Source organism: Oryza glaberrima, chromosome 2 (genome assembly GCF_000147395.1).
Source record: "Oryza glaberrima chromosome 2, OglaRS2, whole genome shotgun sequence".
Taxonomy (NCBI): Eukaryota; Viridiplantae; Streptophyta; class Magnoliopsida; order Poales; family Poaceae; genus Oryza; species Oryza glaberrima.
The window spans coordinates 11507911-11529490 of record NC_068327.1 but is presented as its reverse complement, the minus strand read 5'-3'; the positions used below and the strand labels follow the sequence as shown (position 1 = coordinate 11529490).

At 38.8% G+C, this 21580-nt stretch overlaps 3 long non-coding RNA genes across 10 annotated transcripts; 2 read left to right on the top strand and 1 right to left on the bottom strand.

Moving 5' to 3' along the window:
• Nucleotides 1-306: 306 nt before the first annotated feature.
• On the top strand, nt 307-4086 carry LOC127764433 (uncharacterized). Of its 8 annotated transcripts, none has more exons than XR_008015869.1 (4): nt 307-599; nt 2290-2531; nt 2602-3041; nt 3121-4086. It is a non-coding gene; the product is annotated as an uncharacterized LOC127764433 (long non-coding RNA). The 8 variants fall into 8 exon arrangements; XR_008015868.1 differs by having other exon boundaries at nt 308-599; nt 2290-2729; nt 2886-3041; XR_008015872.1 differs by having other exon boundaries at nt 311-599; nt 2290-3041; nt 3121-3515; nt 3589-4086.
• On the bottom strand, nt 3900-8824 carry LOC127764435 (uncharacterized). Its single transcript, XR_008015873.1, has 3 exons — nt 7871-8824; nt 7539-7683; nt 3900-3985 (listed from the first exon to the last, which is right to left on the bottom strand). It is a non-coding gene; the product is annotated as an uncharacterized LOC127764435 (long non-coding RNA).
• Nucleotides 8825-15526: 6702 nt separating this feature from the next.
• On the top strand, nt 15527-18327 carry LOC127761983 (uncharacterized). The gene is made up of 3 exons (XR_008015342.1): nt 15527-15787; nt 17735-17803; nt 17907-18327. It is a non-coding gene; the product is annotated as an uncharacterized LOC127761983 (long non-coding RNA).
• Nucleotides 18328-21580: the final 3253 nt, after the last annotated feature.

Sequence of the window (21580 nt, the reverse complement as noted above, 5' to 3'; positions counted from 1 at the left end):
CCTTTTTTTGTCGGGGCAATTTTAGTTATTACCCCTAGTTTGATACTTAATATTGATTTTGTCTATATTTTTATATGTCTGTCCAGATTTGTTGGACTAGGAAACATCTCATCTAATACTAGGTTGGTTTTTTGGGATGGAGGGAGTACGATTTATGAAAAATATGATTTTTTAAAAAAGAAAATAAAATTCTTCAAATGCTTCGAAACTAGTACGCCGAACCGGTTTCAAATTATCAGCCCACTCAAATAAGCTTTACCGTGGGCCCTCGTCTCTCCCAAGCCCATCAATACAATAACGCACTCCGTCACGAAGATTTGTCCCCTTTTTCCGCTGTCGATCTGGAATCTTCCATCTCGCATCTTGCTCACCGGCGCTTGGGGTTATCGCGCCACAAGCACCCCGTCGCCATCGCCGACTGGTGGTCTGTCCTACCCTCGGGCGCTGCCATTCCTCTCTCCTTTGCTGGCCGCTGCCGGCGTCTCCCATGTGGCACCGCCGCCCGGTGCCCGCTGTCTTCACCGGTCGACAACGCCATCCCAGGATTCAGGAGGCGAGAGTTCTTGCCTTCATGGAAAGGCAAGGATCTCTGTTTACAGGTAATCAATTTTTGTTTGCCACTAGTCGTTGCCATCTTGCACCATTCTCCACTGTTGTTCCCTCGATGGTTTTCTGCAAAATAGAATTGCAGAGTGGAGATTTTAGCCACAGGTTCCCCTTTTATGTAGTAATCCTAATTCATCATCCGTAGATGAATGTATGGGCAACAAGAGAAGGGATGATTTTGTTTCTCCAGAAATGAATAATCATATCTTAATTTTTACGATACGTATTTTGTTTCTGCCACTGGTCTAAGTAAAAAAATCAGTGCCAAAATTGAGATGTATATTTTCGGCTTGATGGCAAAATTGTGATGTAAAATTTTCTTAGTGGAAAAAAAAATCCCAAAATAAAAAGAGAGACATCTGTGCAAAAGCTATGACATGTTATTTGCCCTTAGCTTTTTATACTTCTCAAATAAAACAATCTATGCAATCTGTGTAAGCTGTAAAGATTCTCCAATTATTCTGTCTGGTCCATTTAAACTTTTCCAAGTGAATCGAATTAAAACTGGCTGCTCTTTTCTGCTATAGCTTTCAAGCAAAGATTTAATACTGTAACGTTCGGTGAGAGGAAAGATGCTTCCTGTTCAATTGCCTAAATTATTATAGCCATTTTCCTTTGACAATAGTGAATCATGGAAATTTACTAATTTAGTGTACATGTCCTATGAGCACACAACTCAGGTTGCACAGTTACAATGCAATCTTTAAGCATTATTCTACTGCAGAAATATAGGGCTATACTTGCATGCTAAAATACAGATAACATCAACAGAAGCTTCATCTATGCAATTAAGAGAACACTAACTACCCAAAAGCAGCATTGTCATAATTACAGAAATACTCCCTTATATCTTCCAATTAAAGTTGAGCACAAAAGCAAATCACATTAGAGTGCACATTGCATAATCAAATGCTAAAAAGAGACCTTAAATTAGACTATAAAACGAGTTAGATTTGTAGTAATACCTAAGTGTTTTTTCAATCAGTAATAACACAATTTTTCCATACAAAATTGAATATATGATTAGCACATCAATATGTGGAATCCTAGTTACTTGAACATATGTATACTCAAGAAAATGAAAACGTGATTTTATTCCACAGATTCAAGGAGTACTCTAAATTGTCATGGTGCAGGGATTAATTTTAATACAAATCGTTCAAAGGAAGTATATATAAAACATAGATAGTGGAAGAGATTAATTTGCAACAGTATAATCAAATGTCAAACAACTAGAGTAATACTCAAGTTTCATGCATGCAACAAAAATTGGCATATATCTTCCTTGTAATACAACAAATGTTTAAAACATGATTACAGTCAATTGCTATCCTATAAAATAAATCACTTACACATTGTTCAAAATTGTGTCGTCAACCAAAATTGAAGTGTTTTGATATAATCAGACTTCACAGGTCGGGCATAGTGTTACATGATTACACTCAATTGCTATCCTATAAAATAAATCACTTACAGATTGTTCAAAATTGTGTCAGTCAACAAAAATCGAGGTGTCTTGATAGTTGATGCATTACAACAGTCAAGTTATACCACCGAAGTTGTAATTGAAGTTTCCCACATGCAAGATTCAAAGCTCTCATTATTGATAGTTTAAAACAGCTTGTGAAGATTCAAAGCTCTCAACATTTTCCTTTCCTGAAGCATTTCTTGAATTTTCGGTAGGTACAATGGGAAGGTTACTGCCAACATCTCTTCAAATTCTTCTGGAGTGTACTTGAGCTTCTTCTTGTTTGAATACACCAGTGCTTGGCCGTGATTTTCCATTCTATGCACAACTGTGTTCCTGTAAAACTTCAGAAAGACAGTGGACCCTCCATTGGTATCATATGGATTTTCGCAACTGTGGAATGACTCCTTTAGGAGAGGGTTGCATTGCAATATTGTGTGCCAATTGTCACCATATGGTACATCATTTAGCATGTCTTGATGCACTGCACGATCCAGCACAGACATGATTTTCTCAAACATTTGCAGAAAGAATTGATACCTGTTTCCAAGAGGGAGTAGACAAGCGTGCGTGTATATCACGTACCCCATATTAATCGAACGGGGTGAACTCATCAATTCCAACAGATGGTTAATGTCTTTAGGAACATTATCAGGTGACTGTTGACACAGGATTCTCTGAAGTATCGCATGGGTGTCCTCATAGTTTCGAAGTATCCCTGAGTCATCCTTGGCTTCAAAAGTTATATGTGTGAATTTCGCCTTCCCCTTTCCTGTCAGAATGACAATGTTTGATTCATTAAATTTTCCAGGACACAATCCATGTTGGTGAAAAATATACAGTGCTTTCAGAAGTGATCTGATGAGGCGCTTGGCTTCCTTAGTCATGATCCAACAATCTCTGCTTCCATTCTTCTCACCAACAGGCTTCACGTTTTTGTAGACAGTTAATGCTACAATGTATTCAGGTAATGGTGTTGTCTCTTGGGAAGTTGTTTCTGTGTATATGTACTTCTCATGATTGCACTGTGCCTCCATGCTGAACAGGTTTTCAAGATTCAAAGCTCTCAACATTTTCCTTTCGTCAAGAACTTCTTGAATTTTTGGTAGGTACAACGGGAAGGTAACCGCCAACATCTCTTCAAATTCATCTGGAGTGTACCTGAGTTTCTTGTAAGAGTACTTCAGTGGTTGGCCATGGTTTTCCATTCTATGCACAACTGTGTTCCTGTAGAAGTTCAGAAAGACAGTAGGTCCCCCATTGATATTGTATGGGGTTCTGCGGCCATGGAATGAATTGTTAAGGAGATGGTTGTCTTCCAATATTTTGTACCAGTCACCATATGGCACAGCATCCAGGATGTTTTGATGCTCAGCTCGACCCAGCACAGACTTGAGTTTCTCATACATTTGAAGAAAGAATTGAAACCTGTTTCCAAGAGGTACCAAAGAAGCGTGTGTGTATATCATGTACCCCATTTGACTTGAGCGGGATGAGCTCATCAAATCCAACAGATGTTTAATGTCTTCAGGAACATTATCAGGGAGCAGCTGAGACAGTATCAGGTGGACATTCTGGTAGTTTCGAAGTACCCCTGTTTCATCCTTGGCTTCAAAAGTTATATCTCTGAATTTTAGCTTCCCATCTTTCAGAAGGACAATATTTGATTCATCAAATTGTCCAGGGCACACTCCATGTTGGTGGAAGATATGAAGTGCTTTCAGAAGTGATCTGATCAGGCGCTTGGCTTCCTCAGTCATCATGCAACATACTTTCTTTCCATTCTTGCCAACAGGCTCCACGTTTTTATACAGAAGGAATGGACATATGATGTATTCAGTTAAGAGCATTACTTTTTGGCAAAGTTGTCCTCTGTATATATACTTCTCGCAATTGCCTGGTGCCTCCTTACTGTTAAGTCATAAGATGGTTGTAAATTAGAGAGTTGCCGCAAAACAACATGCAAGTATTTCATATATGCTGTCCACAACCAATTACCCACTTACTATTGATTTTTACGCTTCAATGGTCTAGACTTATGTTGTCTACAGTGCAAGGTATCTTCTTGAAATATTTAGAAGAAATCCATTATATGTCTGTGACACTTAAATTATATTACCTACCAATTGTTGTGAAAATTATTGTGTGTCATTTCAGGGAAATTCAAAATCTTAAGTTCCACCTAAAGTTAAACATGGTTAGAGGCCTCCAAAAATTATGAAGATCTTTATCTTCCTAAAAATTTGCACTGTTTCTCCAGAAGCCTTTGTTTTGTAAGTTTTTTTTTCTCAAAGATTTTCTTTTAGTTACATGACAGAAGCATATATGTTACTGCACTCACACGCCCACAAATACACCTTCTAACATATGCTCAGCAATCTCTTATTAAATCTAACAATTTCCTATTAAAAACACAATCCGTGTATGTGTAATATTAGTGGGTATTAGAATTTAAATCTGGCCATGACCCTATCACACACACTAGCATATGAAGTCGCACATTTGCGCAACTTTAACCATCCTATAATGTGCTACTCATAATAAGTTTTTTTAAAAAAGATAATAAGTTTTAAAAAACATGTTTGTCTTGTAAACATTTCAAAAAAAGTAACGGAAATGACTGTGACCATTACTTGGCTTTTTACATGAAACGTTGTAATGCATCATTTATAATAGCATGTATGCTTCATATAAAAAAATAGCATGTATGCTAAAATTTATTGGGATAAATGGATATTTCAAAAGAAGTAACGTAAATGATTCTGACTATTACCTGGCTTTTTATGTAAAATGTTGTAATGCATCATTTATAATAGCATGTATGCTAAAATTAAATGGGATAAATGATCTTATGAATTAAATTTGTACTTGTTTTAGGATAAATAGGCATGTGAGTTTTCTTAGTTTCATAGTACAGTTATAAATGATAATAGGGGAGACAATAATGTAATGTACTAAGAAATCAAACAATGTAAGGCGTTCAATGTAAATATATGAGAATATATAGGTTTTTTTACAAATATTTTTACTGATCTGCATGATCGTACAGTTGTGATTTGTTCTATTATTTTTTGTTTGCTTTTCAATCGGATGACCATCATGCACCAGATGGCGTGGCTCTTCCTGCTTCAGTGGTCAAATTCTCTTTTTACTTGGTAAGATTTGGTGCTTCGCCCCTCGAAAAATGTTTAAGAATATTTTTCCTATTTTGTATTTACTTTGCAAGTACATCTGAATTAGTATTGTAGACAGACAGAATTGTACGTGGATAAAACATATAAACATAGGTCTTGCTTCGTGAGTTTGCACAAAACTTTATATACAGAGAAAAGAATGAATATTAATGATCATTTGAAACAGTTCTATGAAACCATGCATCTGAGATTAAGGGTTGGGGAGAAAAAAATGACAAAATTTATACTTCTAAAACTGTTAGATTATTTTATTTTATTTTATTATGCTAATACAATGAATCTAAAGATGATAATTTGTACTCCTATATATGTGCGCTAAATTTATATATTTTTTAGAACTTTTTCTATATTTATCAGTTGGCACATACAGTGAATATATGCGAAACTTACGTACGCATGATATATAATTCCCATTTAAATAGAAAAGCGAGTTTGTAGCTTAATCTGCTTGTCTATTTATTTAGAGTTACGTGTGTGAACTTTACTAGTGTTAGAGTTCTATCAAGTTTTTATATTTGCTATGCCCTATAGACACTATGTATATAGATGGTTTTTTCATGAGAAATGATTTCTTCATTTTTTTTACCTCTCTCCTAATTAACTCTCTTGCCACATCAAATTTTTGTTATGTGAATGTATTTAATGCTATGGAAACTAGATTACATGGAGGGTTAGAGATGGCTAAGTGGTTGCATCTGCCATTATTTGTAGAGAAAACAAAAGAAAATAGTGTACCATTTTGTAAATTGACATCTGGAGATGCATTGATTGGGTAATAACTGTTACTACGTGTATACAACCAAACTAGATTTAGAAAAAAAGAGTTACTACAATTGGAGTTAGCAATTAGGAGCCTCGCAAAAAGACAAGGAACTTACATTTTTGTTTGTTGTTCCTTTCCCCATACAACAAAATTTGCTCATTAATTCTTTCTTAAACAGATACTCATGCTTCAATTTATTTATCGTTCTTATAAATCTCATAATAACATAAGAGGTGTGTAACAAATTATATTGCTGCATTATTAACTACTCACTTCTTCCCAAATTAATCATCATATAATAGAATCCAAAATTTCTCAAATTGATCATCATATAACCGCTTGGATATGGATTTTATCGGAATACAATTAATACAGGATGAAAGAATGTATGCATGCTAGGGTATAATTGGCATGGTGTTTTAATCGATGCATGCATTGTGGGAGAATGTGTACATGATGTCTTGATTGATGCAATTTGAATTATCATTGGTCTTGACGCATAAACATATATGATGATCATTTTGGATAGAGAGAATACATCTTAATCAAGAAAACACTAAATTCCTTGTAACACTAAGTATTAGTAATGTGAATGTAGTATTGATGAAGGGTAGGAATAGAAAGACATCTCTATAAAATGCTTTAGAATATAAGAATGACAAGTTTTTAAATTTTATTGATGCTAGAACAACAAGTAGATTAAAGCGGAGTGAGTATATGTGTGTATATAGCTTAGGTCATCAGAGCATTTATACATTATAGCTTGTCAGCTATCTTATTTTCAGTATATCCGAATGCAAGTGCAGCTAGTACAACCACGTACAGCCAGCTCTGTTGTATCATTGATCTCAGGTAGAAGAACTAGCTACTCCCATGTTTTATACTATAAGTCGTTTAATTTTGTTCTTAGTCAAACTCTTTTAAATTTAACGAAGTTTATAGAAAAATATACTAACATTTCCAATACAAAACAAATATATTATCAAAATTTATTCAATGTTAAATTTAATGAAACTAATTTGGTGTAATAAATGTTGCTAATTTTTTCTTCAAACTTAATAAAATTGAAAAACTTTGACTAAGAAAAAACACTTATGAAATGAAACTGAGGGAGTAGTAAATAAGGGTGGGATGTTTAGAAACTGATTAGAGCAGGTATAGCAGGCTATTAGTCAGCTGCAAACATATTTTAATGAGATAAACGATGAGAGAGAAGAGCAGCGGGCTACAGATCTGTAGCCAGCTGTAGCACGGACTCCAAGACACATTATGTGTATGACAGGTGGGACCATATATTAATAGTATAGTAAGCAACTATTGTACTAATTGGCTATTAGATTGGCTATAGATGAATTGGAGCTAGTAGTGGGCTGTACTATTAGACTTGCTCTTAGTGGTTAATCAAGCCGGCACATGCGTCCCCGCCAAAAAAAAAAAAAAAGGCCGGCACATGCATCGATAATTCAGGAGTACTAGTGTCAGTAGCAAGTGTTGCTTGCTACCTCACCTGCGAGGGGCCAGGACACGGCGGCGCGCGCGCGACATGAGACGCGAGGTAGTCAGTCCGGATGAATGCCAAGGCAGATGACCCCACAGTTGCTGAAATCGCGGCGGCGGCGGCGGCGGCGCGGGGTGGTTGGACGGAGGGAGTACTGAGGAACCATGAAGCAAAAATGATATATGATGAATATTACATGAAACAAGAATGAGGATCAATAGCTCAAACAAATACTAGAACAAGGGAGCTCTAGCTTAATTAATTATTAGCTTAAACCCTTCCCCCAGCAGGGATCGGAGACGAATTAGGAGACGAATTAGAATCGCGTTCTAGTAGTGCACCTCGATCGATCGACCGGCCGAACTTAGGAAGTGGAGGTTCAGGGTGCTCGCGGCTCCGATCCGGTGACGAGCTAATGGGAATGGCCGGCGTTAGGGTTTGCCGACAGCCGCGCCGTCGTGCGTCGTCGTCGAGGGCACTGCAGGAAGCTCAGGGACGTCGCCGTAGGGGTTTTGTGGTTGCCTGGCTGGGCAAGCCATCAGCTTGCGGCCCATGCAATGCAAGATTCCAGGCCGGCCGTGTGTGGTGGCCCGGCCCATCCTCTTCATGTCCACAAGTCTGGCCTCCATCCTCTTTGAAGCTGCTATCACAATCACGGCCCGTGTTTGTAGATGCTGATGTGTGTCTTCTTCCTCCTTCCTGCTCAAAGTGATTAAAAAAAAAACTAACCGCTTGATGATGATGATGATGAGTATAATGAATATCATTTGTGTGTTAGAAAGAAAAAAAAATGTCAACGACAAATTAAGCCAACGGAAACAAACAACTTATAGCTAGTTAGTTGCTGGCCGGATCGACACCGGAGTACGGGAGTAGGAGGAAGCCAGGGTGGCCGGCCGGCGGGCGGCGGCGCGATGCCTCAACCCTACGGCTAAGGGCTACGGCGGCCGGCCTCCATGATCAGCTTTATCGCGTCGTCGTACGCCCAGGAGAGATGAGACCGGAACGGCCGGGGCCAGCACCATTGACGGCGTGCCTGATCCGGCCATCGACGACGACGACGACGACAACTGATCTGCTGCTGTCGCACACATCGACATCGTCGTCACCGTACGACGACGCGCGCACAAAACGGATCCCGCGCGCATCACAACTCTGGCGTTGGTGGAGAAAGCTGTGATGGCGATCGAGTTGCATAAAAGGTGGACATGGGAGGGAGATCGATAGAGATTGAGAGCTGCCATGGCAGAGAGGAAAGGGATTAAGGCATGCGAACACAACAACAGCGCAACCGGTGGTTGATTGTAAACGCATACTCTTCATAACAGAGGTGGTTGTCAACTTAATCGTCGTAATGCTTTCTCTTAATAATTAATTCAGTCCTTGTCCTGGACAGATATACATTAATTACATGGCTAGTCGTCGTCTCTTGCGCATTAATAATTTGCACTCTTATTATTTCTTTTTTAGAATAGTAGAAAACGTCCCAGTGCATTGCAACGGGTCAACTACGGTTTAAGCCCATGGTCAAGTGTGTTCTAGTTTTTTTTCTACTCCGGATTTTCTCGGTGCAACCTTGCTATGTAGTTGTATTGGCTTTTTTTCTTGAACTATTCGTACATTTGTCGACAAATTTTCTCTTAAAAATTTATCAAATGTAAATACAATATAATTGTACTGTAATTACACTGTAACTACAGAATAATTACACTGCAACTTACATGTAATTACACTGTAACTATAGCATAACTACACTGTAACTATAATATAACTTACATAGTGAGATGTAACTTTAGAAAACTTATGTTTGGCACAGCTCACGTGAAAGAGGGATTACAAACTCGCAATGTCTGTTTATACGATGCATGCGGAGACCATCATTCATGCATGCATGTTCGGCTATGCCCTGCCGCTTATATCTGCCCTTCGTTTGTCATCTAGGCGTGCATGAGCCGCGCCTGTGGCCGGCGGCCGGCGGACGGTCGAAAGAAACAAATTAAAGCGTCGATAGAAAAGCACGAATCCCGAGGTTCATCAAGCGGTTCAAAAATCGACAAATTCTGAGGAAGAAATTTGTCAACAGATTTATAGCAAAACCGTCTTTTTTTCTTTTACATACCAGGATTCTGGCACAGGGCCGGATTTTGAACTAAGATCTTGGCTTGTCCATGTAGATGGACCATGATTAGGGGCTTAGGGCCCATCCAAACATGGCACTTTCGTAGTTTTGAAAAACTTTCTGGCTGTACAGACGGAGTCAAGGAGGTGTTGAAGTTCACCCACGTAGTTTTTGCATTCTTCTAGGCTCTACAGCAACATTTGCCTACATCTCTATGCACTGCACTCACATTACACTCTTAGGTTACGTTCTTCTCAACATGATTTTTTAAATTAAATTAAATACAAACTATTTTATCAATAGATTAATATGATTTTTTAAAAACAACTTTCCTATAGATATTTTTTTTAAAAAAAACACACCATTTAATATTTTTTGAAACGTGAGCGTAAAAAACGAGTGGGTTGAAGTTGGGAACATTGTGTAGAATTTTGTGATCTACTAACATGAGTGCTAAGCCTAAACATGATCACCCTAATGCGGAATTCTTAGGTTACTGATCGTTGTTTGAAGCCATTGATGCGATTTTCCTTGTTCTTGTCGGTGTAGACGAAGTAGTGGCAGCTGTAGCAGTGAGAGCGTTGGCTTGATCCCGAAGGGGTCGCCGGCGATCACTTGCGGGGTAGTGGTGGCCTTCTGGTCGCCACCTACACTGTCTCAGAACCACCACACGTTCTCCCTCCAGCGCTCAGTTGATCGGATAGGGTTTTGGGATTTTCGGGGATTAGATGATCACCTATCCACGACACCGGTCTCCCCTATTAGTATGGCGCTGAGGGAGATCGGGGGCAATCCAAAATATGGAAAGATTTGGCGCTACCGATCAATGCGCGTAATCACGTAATTATGGAAATAATCGCAATTGAATCACGTTAATCCCGTAGGCAACGGGCCGGTGGAAAACGGCCGTCCGAGATTTCCTCTCCATTTCCATACCGAGAGATAAACTTTCCTAACATTCTCCCCCTGATCTTGAGGCTAATGAGTTTATTCTTAGAAAAAATAGATTTACTAAGGCAATGCGTCAGGGTAGTAATCATATCCTACCAAGACTCCGGTACCTATAGTTCACTATAAAACTTCGAAAGAACTCTATCTAATCTTAATGGGAGTTAGTTAGGACTAATGCCCCTATTTCCAGGATCTTAGTCTTAATCAAAGGCAATCAGTTATTCCCATGCCGGCTACATGATCTTTAAATAAATTGGGAGGTAAGCCTTTGGTGAGCGGATCCGCGAGCATTGACTTAGTACTAATATGCTCAATCTTAATGGTTTGATCCTAGATTCTATCTTTCACAACATGATACCTAATGTCGATGTGTTTGGCAGCACCACTCGACTTGTTGTTACTTGAATAGAATACTGCAGCTTTATTATTGCAGTATAATGTGATTAGTCTAGAAATGCTGTCGACCACTCTTAAACCCGGGATAAAATTCTTAAGCCATACGGTCTGCCCCGTTGCTTCATAACATGCCACAAATTCAGCCTGCATTGTTGACGATGTAGTCAAAGTTTGTTCAGAGCTTTTCCATGAAATAGCTCTCTTTGCGAGAGTGAAGACATAACCTGATGTAGATTTCTTAGTGTCTAAACATCTGCAAAGTCTGCGTCTGAATAACCTAAGACTTCAAGTTCTTCAGACTTCTTATATGTGAGCATGTAATCCTTAGTGCCTTGCAAGTAACGCAAGACCTTTTTAACAGCCTTCCAGTGGTCTAAACCTGGATTGGACTGAAATCTGCCAAGCATCCCGGTAACAAATGCTAAGTCTGCATGCGTACAGACTTGAGCATACATTAGGCTTCCGACAGCTGAAGCGTATGGTACCATTTTCATCTGATCTTATTCTAATTTATTTTTTGGGCTTGAAATAATCCGAATTTATCGCCCTTAACTATTGGAGCAGGTGTTGCAGAGCACTTACTCACATTATATCTTTCTAGTACTCTGCTAATGTATGATTTCTGAGATAATCCCAGTACTCCTTTAGACCTATTTCGGTGTATTTCAATGCCTAAAACATAAGATGCCTCACCGGTGAGATCCTTCATATCAAAATTAGATGACAAAGATTCTTTAGTCTGATGCAACATATTAATGTCGCTGCTTGCTAATAGTATGTCATCCACATAGAGTACTAGTATTATAAATTTTCCACCTTTAGACTTGATGTAAATGCAATTATCCACCTCATTCTCCTTAAATCCGAATCTCTTAATTATTTCATCGAATTTAAGGTACCATTGCCTTGACGCTTGTTTAAGTCCAGAGATAGATTTCTTAAGTTTGCAAGCCAAATGGTCCTTGCCTTCCAATAACAAAACCCTCGGGTTGTGCCATGTATACATCCTCATGCAAGTCACCGTTAAGAAATGCAGTCTTTACATCCATCTGATGAGTTCTAAATCATAATGAGCAACAAGCGCCATGAAAATTCTAAATGAGTATTTCTTAGAGACAGGAGAAAATGTTTCATTGTAATCTATTCCCTCTCTTTGTGAAAAACCCTTTGCTACAAGCCTTGCCTTGAACCTTTCAATTTTCCCTTTGGAGTCAAGCTTAGTTTTGTCGACCCACTTACAGCCTACTGTTTTGGCTCCTTTAGGAATTTCTACTAAGTCCTAGACTCCATTATGACTCATAGATTTTTAATTCATCTTCCATAGTTTCAAGCCATTTGGATGAATGTTCACTTGTTATTGCTTCTTTAAATGAGGTGGGATCATCTACCTTCCCAATATCTTCACCTAAATAAACCTCATAATAATTTGGAATGGCATATCTCCTCTCCCGTTGTGATCTTCTAAGTGGTTCATTTTTATCACTAGCGGCTGAGAAGGTTCTTCTAGAATTTCTTCATTATGTGCCTCAGAAGTCTGTTGAGTGTCATTATTTAATTCATTATTATTTTCAACAGAGTCGGTATCACCAGAATTTTCATCTGGTGCTACCATGGTCTGAGTCACAGGTACAACATGAGGTACCAAATTTATTGGAACATTATTCTCTTGGATTTCCGGTGCAACATTAGCCCGAATTTCCTCAAGATTAATTTCCCTTTCCTGTGAGCTCCCCCAGACTTCATTATTTTCTAAGAATACGGCGTGTCTAGTTTCCACAAATTTAGTGACATGGTCCGAGCAATAAAATCAGTAACCTTTAGATGTCTTAGGATATCCGATAAAATGGCAGCTTACAGTCTTAGGATCTAATTTCTTTAGTTGTGGATTAAATATTCTTGCTTCAGCACGACAGCCTCACACACGTAAATAATTTAATGTCGGTTTTCTTCCAGTCCATAATTCATAAGGTGTTTTGGGTACCGATTTACTTGGAACTCGATTGAGTATGCGTGCAGCTGTTTTAAGTGCCTCTATCCATAAATTCACAGACAAAGTAGAATGACTAAGCATACTCCGTACCATGTACATAAGTGTACGGTTGCGACGCTCATCCAATCCATTTTGTTGTGGTTCTCCAGGCATAGAGTATTGGGCAATTATTCCATGTATCTGAAGGTATTGGGCAAATGGACCAGGACTTTGCCCATAAGGAGTATGTCTCCTATAATATTCTCCTCCTCGATTTGATCTCACTACCTTAATTTTTGCATCATGCTGATTTTCAACCTCGACTTTCAATATTTTAAACTTATCGAGTGGCTCAGATCTATCTTTAATGGGGAAAACATATCCGTAACGGGAGAAATCATCTGTGAAGGTAATGAACGAGTCATATCCATCAACAGATGTTATTGGGAACGGTCCACATATATCCGTGTGGATTATTTCTAATGGTCACGTGCTCCTAGTAGATCCTTTCTTAATTTTCTTAGTGAATTTTCCCTTAATACAATCTAAGCAATGATCCGCATTCGAAAAATCTAAGGGTTGAAGTATCTCTTCCTTAATGAGACGCTCCATTCCCCCCTTAGAAATGTGGCCTAAACGACAATGCCACCATTTCGAAGACGTCTCATTATTATTACAGGCATTCAATATATTCATAATATGATCATCCAAAGAGAGCAAATAGAGCTTGTATTGCACAGTCGCAAGACCAATATCAATATTATTGTACTTAATAAAGCATTTGTCCTTAGAAAAATTACAATCATAACCACTGTTTGTTAAAACCATTACATAAATAAGATTCCTCTTAATAGAGGGAGCATAAAGAACATCATGAAGTAAAAGATTATTGCCGCTTGAAAGTCGAAGATGAAGCTCCCCAACGCCCATCACTTTAATTTCAGCTCCATCAGCCCCTCTTAGGATCCGCTCCCCCTTTCTTAGCGTCCTCACAGAATGGAATCCCTGTAATGAGTTAGCAACATGCACAGTGGCACCTGAGTCAATCCACCATGATTTATGTGAAAATTCAACATAAAGTAATTCATCAACATTAGAGACAATATCAACAACATTAGTACCTTTCTTAGAAAGCCAAGCCCGAAAGCCTTCACAGTCCCTCTGAGCATGACCTTCTGCCTTGCAAAACTTGCAAAGAAACTTACCAGCAGAATTCTGACCTACTGGAACCTGAGCTTTGCCCTTCTGGGCACCATTAGAAGCCTGAGTGGAAAGAGTGTTGGGCTTCTTCTTCTTGTTTTGGGAGTTGCTAGACTCCCCTTGATAAAACTTTTTCTTACCGCCCTTAGCACCATGAAGGAGGTTCAGCTGATCCTTATGCTTCTGTTTGTCAGCCTTCTGACGATCCTCCTCCTCAACAGAATGAGAAATAAGTTCTTCAATGGACCACTTATCCCTCTGATTATTATAGTTAATGATAAAAGACTCAAAATCAGAAGGAAGTGAACTCAAGATAAAATGGACTAGAAGATCATCATTAATTCCCATGTCCATACTCTTAAGCTCTCCATTCATAGCACCCATCTGCATAATGTGCTTTCTCACACAATCTTTATAATTATAGCGCATGGACGTTAGGCGCTTAATTATAGAGCTAGCGTAAGACTTAGAAGAACTCCTGAAGTTCCTATCAATGTTATCTAAGTATGTCTTAACATCATCAGATTCCTCAATCCCACCAATAATGGCATTTGATATGGCACTCTTTATGTACATGAGAGAAATCCTATTGGACTTCTCCCATTCATTATTTTTCTCACGATACAACTTCAGTTTCTCCTCATAATCGTGCTCAACACTAAAAGGTTCCTCAGGACGGTCCTCTCTAATGGCATAATCATAATCGAGTATGCCTATGTTGAGTAACACGTCAGCCTTCCACTTAGCATAATTTGTCCCATCAAGAGGCTCAATGAGTCGGATCTGACCAAAAGCTGAAAAAACATGAAGAAATTTCCATAAGTATATGTATGCAATTAATTTATGTTGGCTCAATTAATTACATAATTAAACAGAAATAAATTCCTCTAATTACATCACCGTTGGGCAAAAATAATTTTGGGAAACATAATCATAAATAAATTTACATGAATTTATAATCAACGTTGATCAGAAAATAAATTCACATCATGAAAAAGAAAAATCTAGCCAAATTTCTCGTTGGTTTCATTTAGCTAGAATTAATTTATAAACAGTCATAAACTTTCATAATTTTTCAGCAATCTTAAGCAATATAAATGGTACTAATGCAATTTCTAAAAATAAAAATACTTAAAGGTGAATTGAAAAAGGAAAAAAAAACAACATTGGGGCGGCTTGGTGCGTGCGGCCCATGATGCACGGCTCGGCCTAAAGCAGAGGGCGCGCGGCGGCCTGCTAATGGCGGTGGCCCGATCGGAAGCGATCCGAGCCGTTCGTTTTGATGAACAGTTCGGATTAACCCTCATTAGTAAAGGAGAAAAAAAAATAAAAAACATATAAGGCTGCCGGTTCTAACCCTAACATATAAGGCTGATGCCGTGCCGCGCACTCTCCGGCGATGGCGCACAGCGGGCTGTGCGGTGGCGGCGAACTGATGCCGGTGCGACGGCGCCCCACCCTGGTTCTCCTTCACGCGCAGCGAAGCCGCGACGGGCAAGCCTCGACCTCACGCGGCCCACGAGAGGCAGGCGCGAGGCCAGTCCAAGACAACGGCAAGGACGCCACCGAGCGCGCGGGCGAGCTGATGCCACGCGTGGCGACGACAGCAAGCTCGTCATACGGGTAAGTTTATTTGCTAATCCGCCGGGATTTTTAGGGTTCTTATTTGGGGATTTCTAAAATTAGGGTTTCGAAAATTTAGGGAAAATTGGAGATTGTTACCATCCGCCGAATCTCACCTCCTTCTAATTGCTACCCAAGCCTAAATCAATCTTAAAATGTAAAATTAAACATAATAAGCCTTGAGCAGTGCTTAATGGAAACATAATCCGAATAAAACATGATTAATTAACATTAATTCTAATGTTGTTTGCATCAAAACCAACATGAAAACGAGGCTTAGATGCATCTTATGGCTTCTAAACGGGATGATGGAATCATGAGGCTATAGCAAATGTCTCTGATACCAAATGTAGAATTTTGTGATCTACTAACATGAGTGCTAAGCCTAAACATAATCACCCTAATGCGGAATTCTTAGTTTACTGACCGTTGTTTGAAGCCATTGATGTGATTTTCCTTGTTCTTGTCGGTGTAGGCGAAGTAGTGGTAGCAGTAGCAGTGAGGCGCTGGCTTGATCCCGAAGGGGTCGCCGGCGATCACTTGCGGGGTAGCGGCGGCCTTCCGGTCGCCACCTACACTGCCCCAGAACCACCACATGTTCTCCCTCCAGCGCTCAGTTGATCGGATAGGGTTTTGGGATTTTCGGGGAGAAGATGATCATGGAGAGATCGTCACCTATCCACGACACCGGCCTCCCCTGTTAGTATGGCGCTGAGGGAGATCAGGGGCAATCCAAAATATGGAAAGTTTGGCGCTACCGATCAATGCGTGTAATCACGTAATTATAGAAATAATCGCAATTGAATCGCGTTAATCATGTAGGCAACGGGTGGAAAACAGCCGTCCGAGATTTCCTCTCCATTTGCATGACAAGAGATAAACTTTCCTAACACATTGTGTAAACAACACAGCCTTAGCGGGTCAAGTTTTACATACGCAATATTACAAAACTATTGAGATGTGAAACTAATCCCTCAATTCTCTCCAATACCTTCTCACGAGGATTAACCGAACACGCCATTAATGGGACCTCCAGTTTGTACATTCGTGTGTGGAAAATAAAGAACATCCATTTGGGCAGAGAGTACCGCAGATTACATAAAAGTTATCAACGGGAAATCTTAGGCAACAGTCTATGGGCCTGTTTGGGGGAGTTTAAGATTTTGAGAAGTAGCTGCTTAAAAGCTAGTTGATGAGAATTTGGAGAAACTGAGAAAGCCAGCTTCTGGCTTCTAGTTCATTTTCTAGATTCTACAACTACAGATTCTTAGAATCTGGGTAAAAAGTTAGACTGTTTGGGGGAGCTTCTGGCAACTGGAGATTCTAGAAGAAGCTGCAGCTGCTAAAAGCTCCTCTAAACAAGCCCTATATTATCATGTAAAGTTCCTCTTGCAAGTGACATGAACTAAATTAAAACTGGATTATGTAATTCTCTGTTCGAGATATGGCTAATTTCTTCAATAATGATAGTCGGCTGGTATGCAAATGTGCAATGCAGCATGGTATACCACAGTCTGAATACCTTTTTCTGAGATCAGCATGCCTAACTTATACTTTTTTTAATACTTTACTGACATTAAAAAAAAACATAGGACGACTTGTTTTGCTCCGAGCATTGTAAATTCTTTGTTATACAATCATGCATTAATTAATGATTGAATTGACCAAATTATATATTTGCTATTGATCAGAATCAAAATAAAACTCACAAAGTTTAGAGCTTGTATGATATATGGGAGTCCTTTGTTTATATCTCTCGAATGTTCACACTGATATAATCATGCAAATTGGAGGGTATGTGTGTAAGCGCCAGTTTGATTATTGTATTTACCCAAAAATAATGATTGTTGTATACTTGCATATTAGGTTGTGCAATGCATACTCTTTCAGATGTTGTACTGCAACTGCACAAATCTTGATCTTTTTTTGTCCCTGTATTTTCACCAGGTTTCACTTGATGAGGAAATGAGTTTATAGATGTGTAGAGAATCTGAAAAAGATATTTGGGAAGAGATGGTAGGTGCATTTCAAACAATGGCAAGGAGCCAAGGAGGTAATTTCTGTTGTGCGTTATGAATTAGAATTAGCGATCTAATCTGTACTACTGTCTACACTGCAGGCACGTTTTCCATTTCTTGATGAGAATGTGATCAAAACGACTTTATTGGAAATACCAGGTTCAGAGGTTGCTTAACTTGATGAACCTATTGGAAAGGGTGACAAAGATTTCAGCAGGTTTTTACTTGTTTTGAGCTTAATCCATATGGGAACTGTTACAGTAAACTGAAATTCGCATTTGTAATTCACATGTAAACCATTGTCATGACAGTGAAACTACTGGCCATTTTGCTGGTATAGTGATACTAGGGCCATACATGAATTATAGTTCAGTCTTTTTTTATAAACTTTGGCGATGAAGTTTAGATCTCTTCCTATTACTGTATTGAAGCTGCAATCATTTCAAAAATTTTGGATCTCAATTATTTTTCTGATGGTAGCAGTATACATGTCATTTTGCTTTTTTTTTTTTTTTTTTTTTTTTGCTTTAAGGGGATCAGGGCAGGACAAAAGGAACACTATGACCATGTCCCGATGGCCCATGTCCATGTACGCATCAAGCTCCTAAGTGATAATCTGATTGCCTGCTGATCCTAGGCGCCGGTGGAATCAACCTTGACCCATCAATGATGGTCATCCCCCATTGACGATCACATGGTCCACAGAGATCATGGTGTCTTGGACACCATCATTATTTCTGACGGTTTAAGCTTTGTCTCCACAATTTTTTATCTCTGTATTTGCTTCTGATGGTTTATACTTCAGAGTTCGGAACTGAATGTTCATACTCTAGATGATCATGTACTTGAAATTTTGCACATTTGGTACTGAATCTGCACTCAAAGTGGGTTTCTTGATTTGGTTAGGTACATTATATAAGCTAGGTTCGCATTTTGTACAATTGATTAAAGCATATGGTTTGTCTATTTGCGTAGCTTCAAATGAATGATGTTTAACGCTATTCTGTCTGTAAATCTACAGAGCAATATATTTGATTGAATTTAGTTTAGCCTTTTCGTGCATTGCACGTGCATTGTTACTGGCCATCCATGGAATTAAATGTGTTGTAGAAACTGGCAAGTGACCATTTAGGATTCCATGGTGTGCATGCTTTCTTGTCGCATACTGGTCTTAGGAGTTCAAATAGAGTTTTAGTGCATAGATTAAAGTGAGATAAAAGTTTATGCCTGAATATATAATTTGGTCATCTTAATTCATTTTCAGGAATGTTAATATGTATTTATGTTTCCTTTTTTCTCATAAAATAAAACTCACCGCAGAGAATGTATGGAGCATAAATATGTTCTTTCTAACAGAAGTTTTGAGTACTTATTTTTGTGCAGCTTTCTTAAACTAGCTAGCCCTAGAATGATCCTGTTTGTTGAATTGGCTGTAAAGATGGAGGGCATCTAGGTAAAAGATGGAAAATTTATCAAATGCATCGTCTACTCTGATTGTATATTCGTAAACTATTGTCCTTTCTAGGGAGTAATTTGGGTAAATTCAGCTGAGGGAATAGGAAAATTCTCCATTTCCTTCAAATTATTATGTTTTACGGCAATGAGAAAATAAGATCAATTGTTATTCTCCTGTAAGAAATTAATTTGTTCTTCTGTAAGAAAAGAATGCTCCGATAGTTATTCTCTTTACTACTTACTATATCACTTCTAGCTGACAATCATTTAAATTTAGATCACAAATATTTGTTTACGGAAGTAGCAGCAGCGCAATGTATGAATTTTAGTTGGCAATTTTGTACCTTTTGCGAATATTTTTTTTACCTTTGTTGGTCAGAAAATTGTAATTGAACACAAGATTTTTTAGATTTCACTGACCAAATTGTCATCTTAGGATAACCTATAAAATTTTGTTCTCCATTCTTAATTGTTTGTTAGTTATATATTGCCAACATGTGCCTTGCATGCACGATAACTAGTAATGATAGTCGGCTGGTATGCAAATGTGCAATGCAGCATGGTATACCACAGTCTGTTTCTGAGATCAGCATGCCTAACTTATACTTTTTTTAATACTTTACTGACATTAAAAAAAGAACATAGGACGACTTGTTTTGCTCCGAGCATTGTAAATTCTTTGTTATACAATCATGTATTAATTAATGATTGAATACGTTCCCAAAAATTGCTTTGCGAAATTACCAACACGAGTCTCTAACGATTGAATCCTTTGTTGACTAGTGTTATCCGGCAAATATTTTTTGTAGAGTATTCTTCCTGAATTACACAGGTGCAAAACAATGTGAAACGTAGATTGTTATACTAGACGCCATATTAACTTCCCACAATATTTACTTTATCAAAAGTGATATTCATTGTTGATCATGGCGTGTGTTTTTGAGCTCTACTCTGTAGTTGGGGAGGACTGTCACCGACAATCTCTATAGGATTCGAAATGTCACCGACAATCTACGGATTAGTGAAAATTTTGTATCTGAACACAAGTTCACCGCATCGCGCCTCGTGCACCTTCAATTTCCCAACTTTTGCCGAGCCCCCGGTTCCTTGAATGAAGCTTGACCTTCCTAGTCAGAGGCTTATTCCTTTTTTCACCCTGCCCGCTAGCTTCAAAGCGGATTGCTACCTAGCCAAGGCAGCTTGCTCCTAGTGACGGTCGTTACCTTTTCAATAGCTCCCATCTTCCCAAACAGCTAGCTTTCCTAGTCCTTGGGATATTCCTTTCTCCGGAGAATCTGTATCTGTCATTGACGGCATGAATATATGAACTGATGACATTCATAAAAATTTGTTATATTACATATAAACTAGTTACCTTCCCTTGTAAAAAAAACAAATTACATTGTTTTGCCTTGCTTTTATCCCAACACTAATAGTAGATTTTGACTGCCAGAATAATATATTGTTAAGTCCAACTGATCGACTCGTACCTTCTCCTAGTACCACGGCTGCAAACATTGATAGGAAAAAAAATTACAATAACAAGTGTATGTCAATAGTTGAATGACACTCTAATTAGTAATTAAACGAACATCCAAGAGATAGATTATTATGAATGTTGGATTTCTTTGTCCTATAATACTTTATGCCTATGAATAACTGACAGAGAGTTAGACCAGATGAGTTGCGATCTTTCATTCCATACACATCCTCCACGAGGTTGACATTCCCTAGCTAAGTGCACCAACCTTAAGATATTAAAGATTAGTCCAAGGAAAATTCGTGATGGGTTTTATCCTAATTTTTTATGGTCTTTTCACATTATTTCATATGATGGCTAGCGATGTTTGCTTTAGAGGCAGCTTTAGGACATTCATAGAGCAGTAACATGGTGCTTGGCCTTAGTGCGCCACATCGGAGATGTTAGAGTTTGTGTTGAATATGTGTACGTAGTCGGTTACAATTTAGGATTTGGAGTTGTAATAGGTATTAGGACTAAAGTATGAGCCGGATTCTATCCTAGGATCTCTCATAAATAGAGGGGCGTGCCTGTTGTAACCGCATGGCGACATAGCATAGCGAGAGGGAGCGGCTGCCGGCGGCGACCGGCCGTGAGTCGTTGTAACTCTGATACGCTGTAATATGCTGGATCGGGGAGGAGCGCCCGTAATCAGTGCTCCGGGGATGTAGGCTTCGGTTGAACCTCATTAACAAATATCGTGCCTCGGTGTCGTCATCGTGTTTGGATCTCCTATGGTGTTTCTTCCACGTTTGGTTTCCCATGGTGATTTGGGGCCGATTTTATAACAAGTGGTATCAG